At 40.3% G+C, this 18,652-nt stretch overlaps 1 protein-coding gene across 5 annotated transcripts in view; it reads right to left on the reverse strand.

Moving 5' to 3' along the window:
* The window catches only part of setd3 (SET domain containing 3, actin histidine methyltransferase), a 71,673-nt gene that overhangs the window by 52,811 nt on the left and 210 nt on the right, over positions 1–18,652 (reverse strand). Inside the window, exon 1 of one of the 5 annotated variants that reach the window (XM_029687704.2) lies at positions 17,662–17,762. The exons of the other annotated variants lie outside the window; for them this stretch is intronic. The gene's annotated coding sequence lies outside the window, so the exon portion shown is untranslated. Of the gene's footprint in view, positions 1–17,661; positions 17,763–18,652 lie in introns of those variants that run through there. 5 annotated transcript variants of the gene reach the window in all.

The raw sequence follows: 18,652 nt of genomic DNA on the forward strand, positions 1-18,652 counted from the left end.
TTCAGTTAAGAACAAATTCTTATTTACAATGACAGCCTACCGGGGAACAGTGGGTTAACTGCCTCGAACAAAGGCAGAACGACAGATTTTTAACTTGTCTGCTCGATCTAGTAACCTTCCAGTTACTAGTCCAATGCTCTAACCACTACTCTACCTGCCGCCCCGGTCTCTCCAGAGTAGGGTCAATTTTAGATCAATGATATGTATTTTCAGCCATTCCTGAACCTGAGACCAGAAACAGGATACCTGAGAGCAATACCAAAATAAATGGACTATTGATTCTGTATCCTCACAACAAAATCTGCAGAGCTTCGATGAGGCGGCAGGGTAGCCTAGTGGTTAGAGTGTTGGACTAGTAACCGGAAGGTTACTAGAGCCGACAAGGTACAAATCTGCCCCTGAACAGGCAGTTAACCCACTGTTCCTAGGCCGTTATTGAAAATAAGAATTTGTTCTTAACTGACTTGCCTGGTTAAATAAAGGTCAAATAAAAAAATAAAAAAATAATTTATGAACCAAATGATCAACATTTTGTTGGTGGCAAGAATTCGATATAATAATTTTAGCTGAAAAGCACATCTTCAAAGTCTTGAATCTTGCGTTGTTTTATATAAATCAACCCATACACCCTGTACAATGGAATCGGTACATCAAAAATCTCTTCAACTAGTTTGCAATCTGTATGGCACAGTTGTCAACATCCTGGTCCTCAAATGAAACTGGTATTACTTTCCTATTTATGCTATTTTTATTTCTGCACCAGTTTTGATCCTTTATATTGGGCAGACAAACCAGTTCCCTACCTCCTCCCGCTGCCACCTGCCTCCATTTTTGGGGTAACACTAATCAATTGGTTGTACTCTTGGATTGAGCAGACCTTTCTGTACATTTCTGATAACTACGTGAAGGACATAACTCTACCATTCCAATTTACAAAGCCCTTTTCAAAAATCTTTCCCATAAATACAGGTATTTTATCAACCAGCACATTTGAGTTCAGCCATAATATTTGTTTTATCTTATCAGGGGGATGAAATTGAAATTGTAGCCAGCTCCGCATTGCTTGTTTGAAAAAGGATAATTTTCAATTAATTAATTGAAATTGCCATGTCTCAATCTGCAAAGGCAAAAGGCCAATTTTAAACAATGGATGAGCTTTTCTTAGTAGTCTACTTGAGAACCATGTAGGGTTAAAGCAAAACTTTTGAATAAGTGAAGCTTTTAGAGAGAGGTTTAGTGATTTTATTTTTAATAATTTCAACCCACCCAATTCATGTTCATTATATTGATAGGCACACTTTATTTTGTCTGGTTTAGTGTCCCAGATAAAGCTAAATATTTTTTTCGCTCATATGATTTGAAAAACAAAATCATCAGGAGTAGGCAGCGCCATAAGTGAGTAAACTGAGATATGATTAAGGAGTTAAATCAGGACAAATTTTTCCATAAATAGACAGGTATTTACCTCTCCACGGTTGCAGGATCTTGTCTATTTTTACAAGTTCTACTTAAATTCATTGTGGAGAGCTTATTTATATATTTTGTGACATGAATACCAAGTGTCTACTTTCCATCAGCCCATTTTATAGGTAAACTGCAAGGTAATGTAAAAGTTGTACTTTTTAAAGATCCAATATTGTACACTTATCATAATTAACTTTTCTGTACTCTGGACTAAAACCTATCTTCAATGAGACATTGCAGCAATCTAGCTTGCGGACTTCATATAAAACTGGAGTCATCGGCATACATGGACACCTTTGGTTTTAAGCCTTGGATTTCTAAACCTCTAATGTTGTTATTGGATCTGATTTTAATATCTAGTATTTCGATGACCGTAACGAATAGATATGTTGACAGCGGACACCCTTGTTTAACTCATCTTGACAATTCAAAACTCTGAGAAGTAGCCGTTATTTACTATTTTACACCTGGGGTCACTATACATTATTTTTACCCATTTTATAAAGAGAAACACCACAATTGGAAAAAAAATCCACGCATTTATAAATAAAATCCAGTCTTACTTTTTAAATCCGCTAGAAATACCAGGCCTAGCTTCTTAGATGTTGCATAATGTTCTATTATGTCTAGTAGTTGTTGTATATTATCTCCAATGTATTGTCCATGTTAAAAAAACTGTCTGATCAGGATGACCAATGCGTGGTAAAAAATAAATAAAATAAAAAAATCTGAATGCGATGCATTTCGCTAGTATTTCTGCATTGAAGTGTAAGGGGCCTCCAGTTTTTTTTTAGTTTTTTTAGATAGACTGGATATTTATATTTGCCGACTGGATATTTATATTTGCCATCTGGGTCTTGATTTAATAATGGAGAAATCAGACGTTTCTGCCGAGTACCTGACAGACTACTATTTCTAGTAGTTAAAACAATCTAACAATGGAGCTTTTAGTATATCAAAAAAGGCTTGATATACCTCTACTGTTATGCCATCAAGCCCTGGGATTTTTCCAGACTGAAAGGATTTAATTGCCTCAAAGTACTTCCTCTGTAATTTGGCATTCGCACTGATCTTTCTGTACATTTGTTAATTTTCCATTTTTTATATTACTTGGAAAACATTCCTTAACGTAATCGTCATTCAGTGGGAGAGGATGAGATGGAAAAGAGAACATCTGCCTAAAACATTTAGCTTCCCATTTTAAAAATATAATTCAGAGAATCATAGATAACTCAGTCTTCAGTAACGAGTTTCTACAAAATCTTTGTTAGCGTTCCTGTAATGGAGATTAAAGAATGTGCATTTTTCTCCATTTTGCTTTATTTTTGTAATAGATTACTTTAGATAATTCTTGAATAAGTTCAAGATCTTTTTGTTTTTCCTCTAACTTATTTTGTATCTCTGTAGTATAATTTTTATTGCCAACTACCTGTACTATTAGTTCATGTAATTCCCTTAGTCTCGTCTCTTTAGCCAGAAACTGCTTTTTATTATTGATGAATATTGAATGACCTATGAAGGTACATTTAAACGTACCCCAAACAATAAGGGGATTTGCTGAACCTATATTATACTGGAAATATTCAGTTATAAATTATTATTTTTTAGTTAAAAATAAGTTGTCCTCCAGTAAACTTGGATTAAATTTCCAATATCCCCGGCCACATGGAAATTTTATAAGAGTAATGTGAAGGCCAATTAGATGATGGTCCGATCGCATTCTGTCCCCTATTAAAACCGTTTTAACCTGATGCAAGAGAGAAAGAGACAAGAAAGTAGTCAACTAGCTTGATTAAGTCTCCATGTACTTCTCACTAGGTCTGGGTTTTTAAGTCTCCAAATATCCACTATTTCTAATGTGTCCATAATATTTGTGATTTCCTTAAGGTCACGGTGATTATAGTTTGTAGCGGGATTACCTTTACAGTCCATTGAGGTACTTTACCTCGTGGCTAGGGGATAGAATTTTCACTTCTGGATAAATAGCGTGCCCAATTTCAACTTCTTGCTACTCATGCCAAGAATATAAGATATGCATATTATTCATAGATAGAAACTTCAGAGCATTTTCCAAAACTGTTTGAATCATGTCTGAGTATAACATAACTTATGTAGCCGGCAAAACCCCGAGGACTAACTTTTCAGAATTTATTAAATTTTTTCCCCCTCTCTGTTCCCTAAATTGTCTTTGCCAAGGGATATTTCATGGGAACTTGTTTTCAGTTCATTCCGCTTCCACTGGATGTCACCAGTCTTAGGAATTTGGTTGAGGTTATTCCTTTGTGCAATGAAGAAGTAGGCCAACTAGGAACTGAGGACACTTTTGCGAGTTGCGCAAGACGTGAAAAGCAGCACTGGTTTGTTTTCTTTCCTGTATTGAATATAGATTGCCCAGTCTACAATTTGATCGATTAACGTTTTAAAATACCTAAAGTTGTATTACAAAAGTAGTTTGAAATATTTTGGCAAAGTTTATAGGCAACTTTTGAAATATTTTGTAGTGACGTTGCGTTTTTTGTAAGCTGTTTTTTTCTGGATCAAACTCGCTTTATAAATGGACATTTTGGATATATATGGACGGAATTAATCGAACAAAAGGACCAATTGTGATGTTTATAGGACATATTGGAGTGCCAACAAAAGAAGCTTGTCAAAGGTAATGCATATTTTATATTTTATTTCAGTGTTTTGTGTAGCGCCTGCAGGGTTGAAATATGCTAGCTCCTTTGTTCACTGCTGGTGCAGGCTATCAGATAATAGCTTCTTATGCTTTCGCCGAAAAGCATTTTTTAAATCTGACATGTTGGCTGGATTCACAACGAGTGTAGCTTTAATTGAGTATCTTACATATGTAATTTAATGAAAGTTTGAATTTTATAGCATTTTATTTGAATCTGGCGCTCTGCATTTTCCCTGGTAATTGGCCAGTTGAGACATTTGCGTCCCACCTATCCCTAAGAGGTTTTAATTAACCACGTAAAGACGTATCCTTTTTTTATAATCTGCTAAACTGTTACAATTATAACTGGCTATACTTATTTCACCCGTTACCATAACTAGATACTATTCTCAGTCTAAATTGACCATAATTATTGCTTGTAAAGTTACTGCCATCAGAGGTATTGTGACGGTAAAAAAGAGCTTTCAAATGTCTGATATTTAGAATTTAAGAAAGAGGTTCTAGCAATGTGTTTTATTCCCTTGCCTGTGAGCAAATGCCACAGAGGTTAGAAAATTGAGGCAAGATAGTGTGTAGTAAATCTGAGTAGGTTGATGTGCATGATATTGGATGTGATTTAATATGTAGTATGTACGATGTCTGTATAAGAGTAAGACTATAATATAAGAGTAAGACTATAATATGTGCTGTCCAAATAAATAAATGAATAACTCAGGCAATTTACATGGTTGAGTGTCTGTGTGTAACATGTAGTGTGTATAGCCTTAATATTCATGATGATAATTGTAATCCATATCGTATCACTGTCATAGTTGCATAATTGAATAATTGAAAAACACATCCCAGAATTTCCATAGCAATTGACGTTTCACATGATCATGAAAGAGACGTTGCATTACTCTAGAGATGGCTTTACTACAGTACAAATGTATTCCGTACAATGGTTGTTGTTTTCCCTTGCTTGTAAACAAACTTGTAAACATATAAAGATAGACGAACAAGAAACATTATCAAGAAATTATTAAAAAGTTTGACAGAGAGGTGAGGGAGGAAAAGAGAAAGAGCGAGATCAGGTAGGTGTGTATGTATGTATGTATGTATGTATGAATGCATGCATAAGTCTATGTGTAAACTAGCATGTAATTGAGTGCATGTGTGTTCATATCCACTTCATAGTGTTCAGATATTTTTACAATTCCCATACTTTATTTTTTTCGTAACCTGAAGTCCAGGTAGAATTTAGCACAGCCATGGTGTTATGGAACTGTCTCGGAATAGCTGTCCATCTAAAAAGATTTGTCCACAATGAGAAAGGCACGCTTACCCTTCTCCCGCTATTGCCTCTGTACCGGATACAGTCTCTTACGACGTTCGCTTATCTCTTGGAAATTCCCCTGCTTTTGATCAGCTTCTTTTGTTGGTAGTGTTCAAATTTTGCGATGATCGGTTGGGGACCCTTGGTCTTGCCGCTCCGAGCTCAAAGTCTGTGTACTCGGTGGAAAGCCACAGAGTACACAGATAGGAGGTTTCAAGGAGGATTGTATGAATTCTCTGATCGCTCCCTGGATGCGTCCTCAGAAATCCCTGAAAAAAATTGATTTTCACGCATGCTACGACTTTGTATGTCTAGTATCATCCTGTTTTCCCTGAGTAGACAATCCATGTTGGAATCATGGATTTTAACCATGGCTGTGAGTGCCTTGTTCTCGCCTTGGAGCGTGAGAATTTCACTCTGGCTAAACTCCAAACTCCCCCTCAGCCCTGCTACCTCCTCACACAACTTTTCTAGTGCAGCATGGATTCCAGCCAGAGCACTAGCCTCTTACTTTAAATAATCTGTGTCTGCAGATGAAACTGTAATATAGTGTAAAGCTGTTGGTACTCATCGATTGCCCTCAGGATATCCTTAGTATCCAGGTTGGCTCTTTACTGCAACCAGTTGTTTTACGAAAAGATAACAATGAGTCTTTCCCACGACAATGACAGGTGTCTGTAGTACAGCCAGCTAGCACTTGCGGAATCCATGCAAAACACATGTTTGGTATTCGTATTTAATTAATAGCGGTTTCGTTTTAATCTCCTAATCTTTCCAAATGTTGTTTGATGCTCAAGCAGCTAATCCGCTAGATGCACATTTTCTTTGCATGCTAGTAAATAAATAGATATTTAAAAAAGGTTGGATGTGTCTGAATATATATATATAATATTTTCAACATCAGTCGACAACGTTGTTCTGGCTCTGAGGCCCATAATATGCTAATGTTGTGTCAAATGGATATTACGCCAATCGTATCCAGCCTGGCATAATTTGATACGGAATATTTTCTTAAAATGTAAATAAACTAACGCTGATAAATAGGCTATGGACATGAGTGTATGTTTCCATTTTAATAATTGTCCATTTCATCTTCATACTATAGCATAGCAGTCTCTCCCCTTCCTTATTTCACTGTCCATTCATTATATTATAGCCTGCTGTCGGAAAGCCGATGGTAGGCCTAAGTTTTTTAATACTTTAAGGAAAGGAGAAATATTTGCTTGTGTCTGACACATGCTGGTGGCTTTCATTGACGGGTCCTTTTGCCGGGGTGTGAGTTTGCTGATTCGCTCTATAGGCCGATATGTTAATTTAGAAAGTTTCCTAAAGTAGCCTGTCTGGACTCTCTCTCCTTAATAAGGATCAACCGGTGACTTAATCTTGTAAAAGGTCTATTTTCAGTAAAGGCCCTTTCTCACCAAGTCCGTTATTTTAGTCCGAATAATTAAGAAGAAGAAAATGTATACAAGTGTGTCTCGTTTATGACGCAGTTCACACCAATTACGAAATATCCGTCAATTATTTATTCAGAACACGTTCGATTTGAGCATCTTTTCGCATGCGAAAATAAGCTGTTTACCAATAGAAATTGTTATCTGGCACACAGCCACTGACAGGACTGTCGGTTCGTTGTGCGAGTTAATTAACACATCTCGATCTGCCTGTTCTTTGCGTTTGCAGTGCAGCAATGTATCAATTTAGCCAAAGTGATCACACCAGAGCTAGGCTACACGTTGCTCTCGCCAATGTAGCTATTTAATAGCCATTCAGAAAGCCAGACGATCGTTCAATTATTCTCTCCTTGAATAGACCGAGGTCTAATAGTTTTAAATAATTGCCCGAAATTTCAAACTATATTGCTGTTCATTGTCTATACACTGAGTGTACCAAACATTAACTTTCCAGTACAGACTGACCAGGGGAAAGCTATGATCCCTTATTGATGTCACCTTTAAAATCACTGTAGATGAAGGGAAGGAGACAGTTAAACTCTCTGGGATATGTGGGACGGTAGCGTCCCACCTGGCCAAAAGCAAGTGAATATACAGAGCGCAAATTCAAATAAATTACTATAAAAATCAAACTTTCATGAAATCACATGTAAGATACCAAATTAAAGCTACACTTGTTGTGAATCCAGCCAACATGTCAGATTTCAAAAAGGCTTTTCGGCGAAAGCAAACGATGCTATTATCTGAGGACAGCACCTCCGTAAATAAAGAAAATCATATTTCAACCCTGCAGGCAAAAACGCAGAAATAAAAATATAATTCATATGCCTTACCTTTGACGAGCTTCTTTTGTTGGCACTCCAATATGTCCCATAAACATCAAATTGTCCTTTTGTTTGATTAATTCAGTCAATATATATCCAAAATGTCCATTTATTTGGCGCGTTTGATCCAGAAAAACAAGGGTACCAACTTGCGCAACGTGACTACAAAATATCTCAAAAGTTACCTGTAAACATTTCAAACTACATTTGTAATACAACTTTGGGTATTTTTATACGTAAATAAATCTACAAAATTGAAGACGGGATGATCTGTGTTCAATACAGGAGGAAAACAAACTGTAGCTAGCTTTCTGGTCACGCGCCTCTAACACTTGAAGTGACCCTCGTTCTGAACAGGGCTACTTCATTACACAAAGGAAAAACCTCAACCAATTTCTAAAGACTGGTGACATCCAGTGGAAGCGGTAGGAACTGCAAGAAGGTCCCTTAGAAATTTGGATTCCCAATGAAAACCCATTGAAAAGAGAGTGACCTCAAAAAAAAATCTGAATGATTTGTCCTCTGGGTTTCGCCTGCTAAATAAGTTATGTTATACTCACAGGCATGATTCAAACAGTTTTAGAAACTGAGTGTTTTCTATCCAAATATACTAATAATATGCATATCTTATCTTCTGGGGATGAGTAGCAGGCAGTTGAATTTGGGCATGCATTTCATCCGGATGTGAAAATGCTGCCCAGTCACCAAGAAGTTAAAGAATAATTTTTAAGCCTCGAGACAATTGAGGCATGTATTGTGTGTTTGCCATTCAGATTGTGAATGGGCAGCACCAAATATTTAAGTGCCTTTGAACAGGTATGGTAAAAGGTGCCAGGTTTGAGTGTCTGAAGAACAGCTACTGGGTTTGTCACGCACAACATTTTTCTGTGTGTATCAAGAATGTTCCATCACCCAAAGGATATCCAGAAAACTTGACACAACTGTATGAAGCATTGGAGTCAACATGGACCAGTCAATATGGGGGGGGGGGGCTCGTTCAAGAGCTAGAAAGAGGGGGAAGAGACAAGCTAGTGGAGATGCGTGATTTGTGCAAATGAACAGTGAAGAAGACAGAGAGATGTGTAAGTTGGAAATTAATATATTCATTCACGCATCATTCGTATAACTTATATATTATAGGCCTGCTAATGTGACTCTGTGTGACCACATGTGCTATAGGGGGAAAAAAACACCAAAATTATCCGCCAGATAAGGCTGCGTGCATGTGTTTCTACTGTCTAATGGTTGTCAAGTTCATCTTCCTGCCCATCACAGCTGTCTCTATACATCCCCTTAAAACTTTCCTTATCAATCTTTAGGACAGGCTACATTGATTTAGCATTATCCTATAATGTAGACTTGTTGATATCCTACAGAAGGGACTTAAGGTAAGGCTAAGGCAAGGTCTTTCATATGTTTTGGGGGAAAGACAAATGTGATTTGCTTATCTGTCTGAGTGAGATGTGCTGCAGGCGGCTTTGATCGATGGGTCCTTTTAGGTGGGTATGTGAATGAGTTCACTAATTCTCTATGTCCATTCAGAAAGTTTCCTAAAATAAGCCTGTCTGGGCTGCATCTCTTTAGTCAGATAGAAATGAAACTAGCAGGGTCAGCATACAGTATGTGCGAGGAAGGACGACAGGTGCCAGTTTCACATTTCCTCTCTTATTATAACGGGGCACAACTGAATGAAACGTGGCCAAGCTCCTTTTATGAATGCACCTATAGGATGCTTATCCTAATATTTTCAGTAGCATTATATTTTCCCAGTAGTATAGGATTTCTCTGATTACTGTGTCCTCTCCAGCCACTTTGAACAACATATTGCCACAGAGAATGACCGCAGCAGTGTTGGTGACGTTATGCGAATTGTTTGGAAAGTGGAGGGAAAAGGCATCGTAATTGGTGTGAATGGTTAAGTAAGTCAAAATCTGATTCTGTACTTTATTTCCGGAATTCCTCTCCAATCTGACATAACTTCATTTGTATACTACACTAATATTTGAGATGATAATAAAATGCTACTATGATAACGAAGTGTATTGGTAGTGAAGTTGCAGAGAAAAGCCAAGTGTTTCTTTTGAGTCTGGTATGTGCCAATCCCCCAACCCAACGGTTATGTGGTTGACCGTGTACATTGGCCTGGCCAATTACCTTAACCTCAAATTCCAAGACCGTCACAGCCCTACTTTCCCATTGCAAAACGTTTCGCTACAACGTACACTTATGAATAAAACTCAGGCAACAGTAAACATCCGAGCCTTAAATGTTTCACCAGGTAGGCAAGTTGAGAACAAGTTCTCATTTACAATTGCGACCTGGCCAAGATAAAGCAAAGCAGTTCGACACATACAACAGAGTTACACATGGAGTAAAACAAGCATACAGTCATTAACCTGTTCAACCTATGGGGGCGCTATGTCATTATTGGATAAAAAGACGTGCCCGTTTTAAGCGCAATATTTTGTCACGAAAAGATGCTCGACTATGCATGGAATTGACAGCCTTGGAAAGACAAAACTCTGACGTCTCCAAAACTGCAAAGATATTATCTGTGAGTGCCCCAGAACTAATGCAACAGGCGAAACCAAGATGAAGTTTCATACAGGAAATGCCCCAGATTCTGAAGGCGCTGTGTTCCAATGTCTCCTTATATGGCTGTGAATGCGCCAGGAATGAGCCTGCGGTCTGCAGCATTGTGACGTGTTTGTAGGCATATCATTGGAAGATTGTCCATAAGAGACTACATTTACCTGGTGTCCCGCCCGGTGTCCTGTGTGCGTAATCTGTAGGTCCATGCGTGTTCCATTTCTTCAGAAGAGAAAGTAAACTGCCACGATGGATTTTATCGTCGATAGATATGTGAAAAACACCTTGAGGATTGATTCTAAACATCGGTTTGCCATGTTTCTGTCGATATTATGGAGTTAATTTGGAAAAAAGTTTTAATGACTTTTTTTTTTTTTTCCCTCCCCAAATGTGATGAACAAAACAGAGCGATTAGTCGACACAAATAATATTTTTTGTAAAAACTGAACATTTGCTATCTAACAGAGTCTCCTCATTGAAAACATCTGAAGTTCTTCAAAGGTAAATGATTTTATTTGAATGCTTCTGGTTTTTGTGAAAATATTGCCTGCTGAATGCTAACGCTAAATGCTACGTTAGCCATCAATACTGTTACACAAATGCTTGTTTTGCAATGGTTGAGAAGCATATTTTGAAAATCTGAGATGACAGTGTTGTTAACAAAAGTCTAAGCTTGAGAGCAAATAGATTAATTTCATTTCATTTGCGATTTTCATGAATAGTTAACGTTGCGTTATGGTAATGAGCTTGAGGCTGTATTCACGATCCCGGATCCGGGATGGCTCGACGCAAGAAGTTAATACAGTAGAACAATACGTCTATATACAATGAGCAAATGAGATAAGGAGGTAAAGGCAAAAAAAGCCATGGTGGCAAAGTAAATACAATATAGCAAGTAAAACACTGGAACGGTTGATTTGCAGTGGAAGAATGTGCAAAGTAGAGAGAAATAATGGGGTGCAAAGTAAAATAAATAAATACAGTAGGGGGAGAGGTAGTTGTTTGGGCTAAATTATAGATGGGCTATGTACAGGTGCAGTAATTTGTGAGCTGCTCTGACAGCTGGTGCTTAAAGCTAGTGAGGGAGATAAGTGTTTCCAGTTTCAGAGATTTTTGTAGTTCGTTCCAGTCATTGGCAGCAGAGCACTGGAAGGAGAGGCGGCCAAAGGAAGAATTGGTTTTGGGAGTGACCAGAGAGATATACCTGCTGGAGCGCGAGCTACGGGTGGGTGCTGCTATGGCGACCAGCGAGCTGAGATAAGGGGGACTTTACCTAGCAGGGTCTTGTAGATTACCTGGAGCCAGTGGGTTTGGCGACGAGTATGAAGTGAGAGCCAGCCAACGAGAGCGTACAGGTCGCAGTGGTGGGTAGTATATGGGGCTTTGGTGACAAAACGGATGGCACTGTGACAGACTGCTTCCAATTTATTGAGTAAGGTATTGGAGGCTATTTTGTAAATAACATCGCCAAAGTTGATGATCGGTAGGATGGTCGGTTTTTACGAGGGTATGTTTGGCAGCATGAGTGAAGGATGCTTTGTTGCGAAATATGAAGCCAATTCTAGATTTAACTTTGGATTGGAGATGTTTGATGTGAGTCTGGAAGGAGAGTTGAGTCTAACCAGACACCTAGGAGTTTTTGTAGTTGTCCACATATTCTAAGTCAGAACCGTCCAGAGTAGTGATGCTGGACGGGCGGGCAGGTGGAGGCAGCGATCAGTTGAAGAGCATGCATTTGGTTTTACTTGTATTTAAGAGTAGTTGGAGGTGTTAACACAGTGTCCAAAGACAGGCCAGAAGTATACAGAATGGTGTCGTCTGCGTAGAGGTGGTTCAGAGACTCACCAGCAGCAAGAGCGACATCATTGATGTATACAGAGAAGAGAGTCAGCCCAAGAATTGAACCCTGTGGCACCCCTATAGAGACTTCCAGAGGCCCGGACAACAGGCCCTCTGATTTGACACACTGAACTCTATCGGAGAAGTTGTTGGTGAACCAGGCAGGGCAATCATTTCAGAAATCAAGGCTATCGAGTCTGCCGATGAGGATGTGGTGATTGACAGAGTCGAAAGCCTTGGCCAGGTCAATGAATACGGCTGCACAGTATTGTTTCTTATCAATGGCGGTTAAGATATCATTTAGTACCTTGAACGTGGCTGAGGTGCATCCATGACCAGCTCTGAAACCAGATTGCATAGCGGAGAAGGTGAGGTGGGATTCGAAATGGTTGGTAATCTGTGTGTTGACTTGGCTTTCGAAGACCTTAGAAAGGCAGGGTAGGATAGATATAGGTCTGTAGCAGTTTGGGTCAAGAGTGTCCCCCCCCTTTGAAGAATCTCTTTGGGAATCTCAGACAACATGAAAGAGATTGAACAGGCTAGCAATAGGGGTTGCAACAATTTCAGCAGATAATTTTAGATAGAAAGGGTCCAGATTGTCTCGCCCGGGTGATTTGTACGGGTCCATATTTTGCAGCTCTTTCAGAACATCAGGTGACTGGATTTGGGAGAAGGGGAAATGGGGAAGGCTTGGGCGAGTTGCTGTGGGGGGTGCAGTGCTATTGACCGGGGTAGGGATAGCCAGGTGGAAATCATGGCCAGCCGTAGAAAAATGCTTATTGAAATTCTCAATTATAGTGGGTTTATCGGTGGTGACAGAGTTTCCTATCCTCAGTGCAGTGGGCAGCTGGGAGGAGGTGTTCTTATTCTCCATGGACTTCAGTGTCCCAGGACTTTTTTGAGTTTGTGTTGCAGGAAGGCATATTTCTGCTTGAAAAAGCTAGCCTTGGCTTTTCTAACTGCCTGTGTATATTGGTTTCTAGCTTCCCTGAAAAGTTTCATATCACGGGGGCTGTTCGATGCTAATGCAGAACGCCATATGATGTTTTTGTGTTGGTTAAGGGCAGTCAGGTCTGGAGAGAACCAAGGGCTAGATCTGTTCCTGGTTCTAAATTTCTTGAATGGGGCATGCTTATTTAAGATGGTGAGGAAGTCTTTTTTTTTTTTAAATAACCAGGCATCCTCTAATGACGGGATGAGGTCAATATCCTTCCAGGATACCCGGGCCAGGTCGATTAGAAAGGCCTGCTCGCTGAAGTGTTTCAGGGAGCGCTTGACAGTGATGAGTGGAGGTCGTTTGACCGCTAACCCATTACGGATGCAGGCAATGAGGCAGTGATCGCTGAGATCTTGGTTGAAAACAGCAGAGGTGTATTTAGTGGGCAAGTTGGTTAGGATGATAGCTATGAGGGTGCCCGTGTTTATGGCTTTGGGGTGGTACCTGGTAGGTTCATTGATAATTTGTGTGAGATTGAGGGCATCAAGCTTAGATTGTAGGATGGCTGGGGTGTTAAGCATGTTCCAGTTTAGGTCACCTAGCAGCACAAGCTCTGAAGATAGATGGGGGGGCAATCAGTTCACATATGGTGTCCAGAGCATAGCTGGGGGCAGAGGGTGGTCTATAGCAGGCGACAACAGTGAGAGACTTGTTTTTAGAGAGGTGGATTTTTAAAAGGAGAAGTTGAAATTGTTTGGGTACAGACTGGATAGTAGGACAGAACTCTGCAGGCTACACAGCCCCCTTTGGCCGTTCTATCTTGTCTGAAAATGTTTTAGTTAGGGATGGAGATTTCAGAGGTTTTGGTGGTCTTCCTAAGCCAGGATTCAGACACAGCTAGGACATCCGGGTTGACAGGGTGTGCTAAAGGAGTGAATAAAACAAACTTAGGGAGGAGGCTTCTAATGTTAACATGCATGAAACCAAGGCTATTACAGTTACAGAAGTAATCAAAAGAGAGCTCCTGGGGAATAGGAGTGGAGCTAGGCACTGCAGGGCCTGGAGTCACCTCTACATCACCAGAGGAACAGAGGAGGAGTAGGATAAGGTTACAGCTAAAAGCTATGAGAATTGGTCGTCTAGGACGTCCGGAACAGAGAGTAAAAGGAGGTTTCTGTGGGCGATAAAATAGCTTCAAGGTATAATGTACAGACAAAGGTATGGTAGGATATGAATACAGTAGAGGTAAACCTAGGCATTGAGTGATGATGAGAGAGACATTGTCTCTAGAAACATCATTGAAACCAGGTGATGTCATTGCATGTGTGGGTGGTGGAATTGAAAGGTTGGATAAGGTATAATGAGCAGGGCTAGAGGCTCTACAGTGAAATAAGCCAATAAACACTAACCAGAACAGCAATGGACAAGGCATACTGACATTAAGGAGAGGCATGCTTAGCCGAGTGATCATAAGGGTGAGTAGTGAGGTTGGTTGGGGTCACAGCGATTCATGAGCACAAACAAAAGTAAAGTTTACATGTAATGACCACTGAAGGCCGTGAGAGACTGCAGAATCTAAACTGGGCCAATCAATACCTTTAACAGAGGGAGTTGATGTTTAAGCTCCAAGGCATAGTGGGCACATTTCACATGGAAATCAAATGCGTGTAAAAATCGACAGGATATTTGTGTTAATATTGCCTCAATATCAATCCCACATTTCCTCCCTCTACTCTTGGCAGTTCGGCGGTGCACCAGGTTGGCATATCATATACAGTAGCTTTCTCCAAGCGAAAAAGCTCAAATTTATACAAAGTTAGCTGAAGCCTAATTACACTACAAACCAATGTTTTTTCAACTGTGCTTTAACACCAACTGAGAGGACAGCGTTTCACCACAACAGACTATTACGATATTAGCCTAATATTCTGTAGGCCTACTGGTTGTCTTTCTGCAGGTCAACACAAGCCTTTCCTGAGAAAACAATGAATAATCACACTAGTATGTTGTGTCATTCTGAGTATGGGTCTTCATATACTGATGAGGGCATTGTGCTAAAAATTGGGTACCGGTAGTTCTTGGCTGATAACCTTGTCCTCGTGGAAGTGTGGACTAGGCTATGCAATGCTTCCACCTGCCTGTTATAAGAATAATCTAGATTCTATAGGCCTAACCAATATCCGAGTGGGAGCATCCTAGAATGCTCTACTCACTTTTCCGTCTAGTAGTGAGAGAGACTGGTACAGTATCTTATGTAAAATAATACAGGCAAAGGCATTGCCATGGTAACCTGTGGCTCTGCCAGATGAACACAACAACCTAAAGCAGTCGGCAGAAACAAACATGGTGTCATACAGGGAGAGGAACTACAGTACAATGCCTGAGGTTTAATGTGATGTCCTTCTCTACTGACAGCAGTAAAACTTTTCATTACATCAACAGTGCACTACTTTTGCCCAGAGCCCAGGGTTCTGGTCAAAAGTAGTGCACTGTAAAGGACAAAGGGTGGCATTTGGGATGCAGATATTACCTCTCCAGCAAGAAACAACCAGGAGAATTAACCTTAATCTGCTGTCAAATTAAACATCACCAAGGTAGCTTTTTTCTGTAACAATACGGTGTTAGGCTGCTATGTGTTTCACACCGGCATAATGATGGCTTTAAACAGCTCGCCAGGGCGGTGGTGTCAACATGTAGTTAGTATTATATATCTGGACCCTAGACTATTTGCACCAGCCATTTTAGGAGTCATGTTTATCCACTCTGCAGCTGCCTCGCTCCCTCATGTCCAGCTTTTCTTTTCTTCTCTCTCCCCCTCACTCTCCCCCCCCACACTTTTTCTTTGTCACCTGCTATTCTTGCAGCTACTGGCAAAAGCCAAAGAAATCAGTGACTCAACCACCGCTTCATGAGTCCAAAGCCATGTTTGGCAGTCAGGTCGAAACTCTGACCATTTTCCAACAACACATCCACTCTGAAGGGAAATAAGTGGGCACTGAGTGTGCTTGCCTTTCACAGACAGCAGCACCACTGTATAGCCTACATGTGCCAGTTGAAGTAGGGTTGATGCTGCCACACCCTTTAGGCCAATTCCAGCTAATATTGGGGAGGGAGGAAAAATAAGAGTGAGGGACAGCTACTTGATGAGGCCTTCAGCTACAGGAAGAGAGCAGTGCTGAGTGCTGCCTGTCACTTTATGGCTGCGTCCCTTCTGGCACCCTATAGTGGGCATGGTGCAATTCGAGACGGACACTATGGCCTAGCCAAGCAGCAGGGTGCAGGGCCAGCCATACAGGGAGGACAACTTCTGACATGGTGTGTGTGACCTCCAGCAGACCTGCCATCTTCCTGTTCCTAAAGCTAAGTTCACGCACACACCATGTGAGAAAACAGACTCATCCTGAACCAGAATCTGTGCTTAAAAGGAGACGTTGAATATGAACAGTCTCCTTTAAAGCACAGGAAGCAGCCACTCAACATGCCATTTCTCAGCTTAATGTCAAAATACGTTAGGCACTTACCAAAGAAAGGCGTTTCGCTGAGCAACTATGGTCATTAGGGCTGTTATGGCCGGTGTGTACTTCCAAGAAAGGTCTAAATAAAAAAGTCACATGCAACTGAAAAAGAAAGCCTTGTCTGGAATGAATCTAAGTACTGTTTTTGACCAAGTGACCAATGACCTTTCCTGCTGCTGGATCAGCCAACCAGTAAATGGATGATTTTATTGGAGGTGCAGAAGAGTTGTATTTGACACATGCATACTTGGTCAAAAACAATACTTAGATTCATAGATCCATAACAGCACCAATGACGATAGTTGCTCAGCCAAACTCCTTTCTTTGGTATGTAATGTACGTATTTTGACATTAAGCTTGAAAAGCTGGTCAATGGCAAGTTGAATGGCTGCTTCTTGGGCTTAAAAGAGAGTCGGCATATTAAATTATCCTGTAAACCCAGATTCTAGTTCAGACTCATCTCTACTAGACTGGTCCTGATTTTGTCGGTTGTGGTCAGATTTTAGAACACCGAAACATGTTCACACACATAATTTGACAGAATCTGAGACCTTGACCTAGATTTAACATGTTGAATCTTTCAAATCTGAGTTTAAGTCAAAGGGACAACAGTGGCTAGAAGAATAAAAACAGGGAATAGTTCCAAAAGCATTCAGGGGGTTATGAACTGAGAAACTGGGATTAGAAATAAATGTGAAAAATATGAAAATGTCTGAAGGAATCACTTCTGTGATACAGCTAAAACGAGACTGTTGCTGTCTGGGATTTCAGACAGCTCAGATCCCAGTCAAACAGTAATAGGCTAAACACCAACCCTCTTCTTCCACTCCGATGGACAAAGGCTTTGACCCCCTTTCAGTGGTTTTTGGCCACTAACATGCCATTGGCATAGTTCACCTGCCCTGGCCCCTGACACAGTTTGAAAGGCTGCCAAGAATCCTCCACCAACACAATAGAGTATGCACCCATAGACAAACCAGAGGCTTATTCATTACGCAGATTCAGTTGCAAAACATTTCTTAAACGGAAGCAAACAGAACATACCTGACTTTGTCCAATCGAAACTCTCGTTTAGTTGCAAAACATTCCGTTTTGCATTTGTTTGGACAACTGATTACACCCCAGACCAAATGAAGCATCAAGGAGCCAAAGTTCCAAACCCTTACCCAGAAATGGAGGAGTCTTAAAGTGACAGTTCACTCCAAAATCAATGTTTATTGAATGTTTTCGGACCCTCCCCTACGAGATGAATGCAAAAGATAGGCACGGCTACCAAATAAGTACAAGAATGTAGTGAGTGAATCTTCTATGCATTTTGAATTGAGGCGTGTAGCTGGATCTACAAAACCAATTGTGGGACCTGGACTGGCCTTCACAACAGACCACTTTTGAGGTCCCACAATTGGTTTCGTAGATCCAGCTACACGCCTCAATTTAAAATGCATAGGAGACACACACGCGGGCATTCTTGAAGACAGCTAGTTACCTACATGTTTTAACTTAAATAAACAAAAAAATACGACACATTACTAACGTTAACAGTCCAACTCAACTGGTTAGATTGTTCATCTTGTTAGAAGGATTGTGGAGAATATAAAATGGGCTTGGTTTCTTAAATGCTCCCAAGGAAGCTTGTTGCGATAACGTTGGCTCTAAAGTGGCTGACAGGCAGCAGCTGACAGTGAAATAGATTACCACAGTCCCACTGAGCTAGCTAACTGACGTTAGCTTCCCTACTAGGTTCGTCCTGCTGAATCACGCCCATCCAACAAGCAATCTAATTGGACTAGCTATCTGGCTAGGTTAGCTCACAGTCGTGGTTGCAGCGTAGCGGACGAGTCCATTCATTTGCCTCGTCCAATAAACACATCGTGGAATGTGATTAGCAAACGAGTAGGCTCTCACGCTCGTTTACTGTGAACTTTGAAAAGGGAAGCCACCAGTAAAACGTAATCTGGTTGAAATGCTAAATTATTTTTAAAAAACACATTTGAAACACGCTAGCTAGCTTGGCTCGCAAATTCGCAAGCGACGT

Source organism: Oncorhynchus nerka, linkage group LG18 (assembly GCF_034236695.1).
Source record: "Oncorhynchus nerka isolate Pitt River linkage group LG18, Oner_Uvic_2.0, whole genome shotgun sequence".
In the NCBI taxonomy this organism is placed as follows: Eukaryota; Metazoa; Chordata; class Actinopteri; order Salmoniformes; family Salmonidae; genus Oncorhynchus; species Oncorhynchus nerka.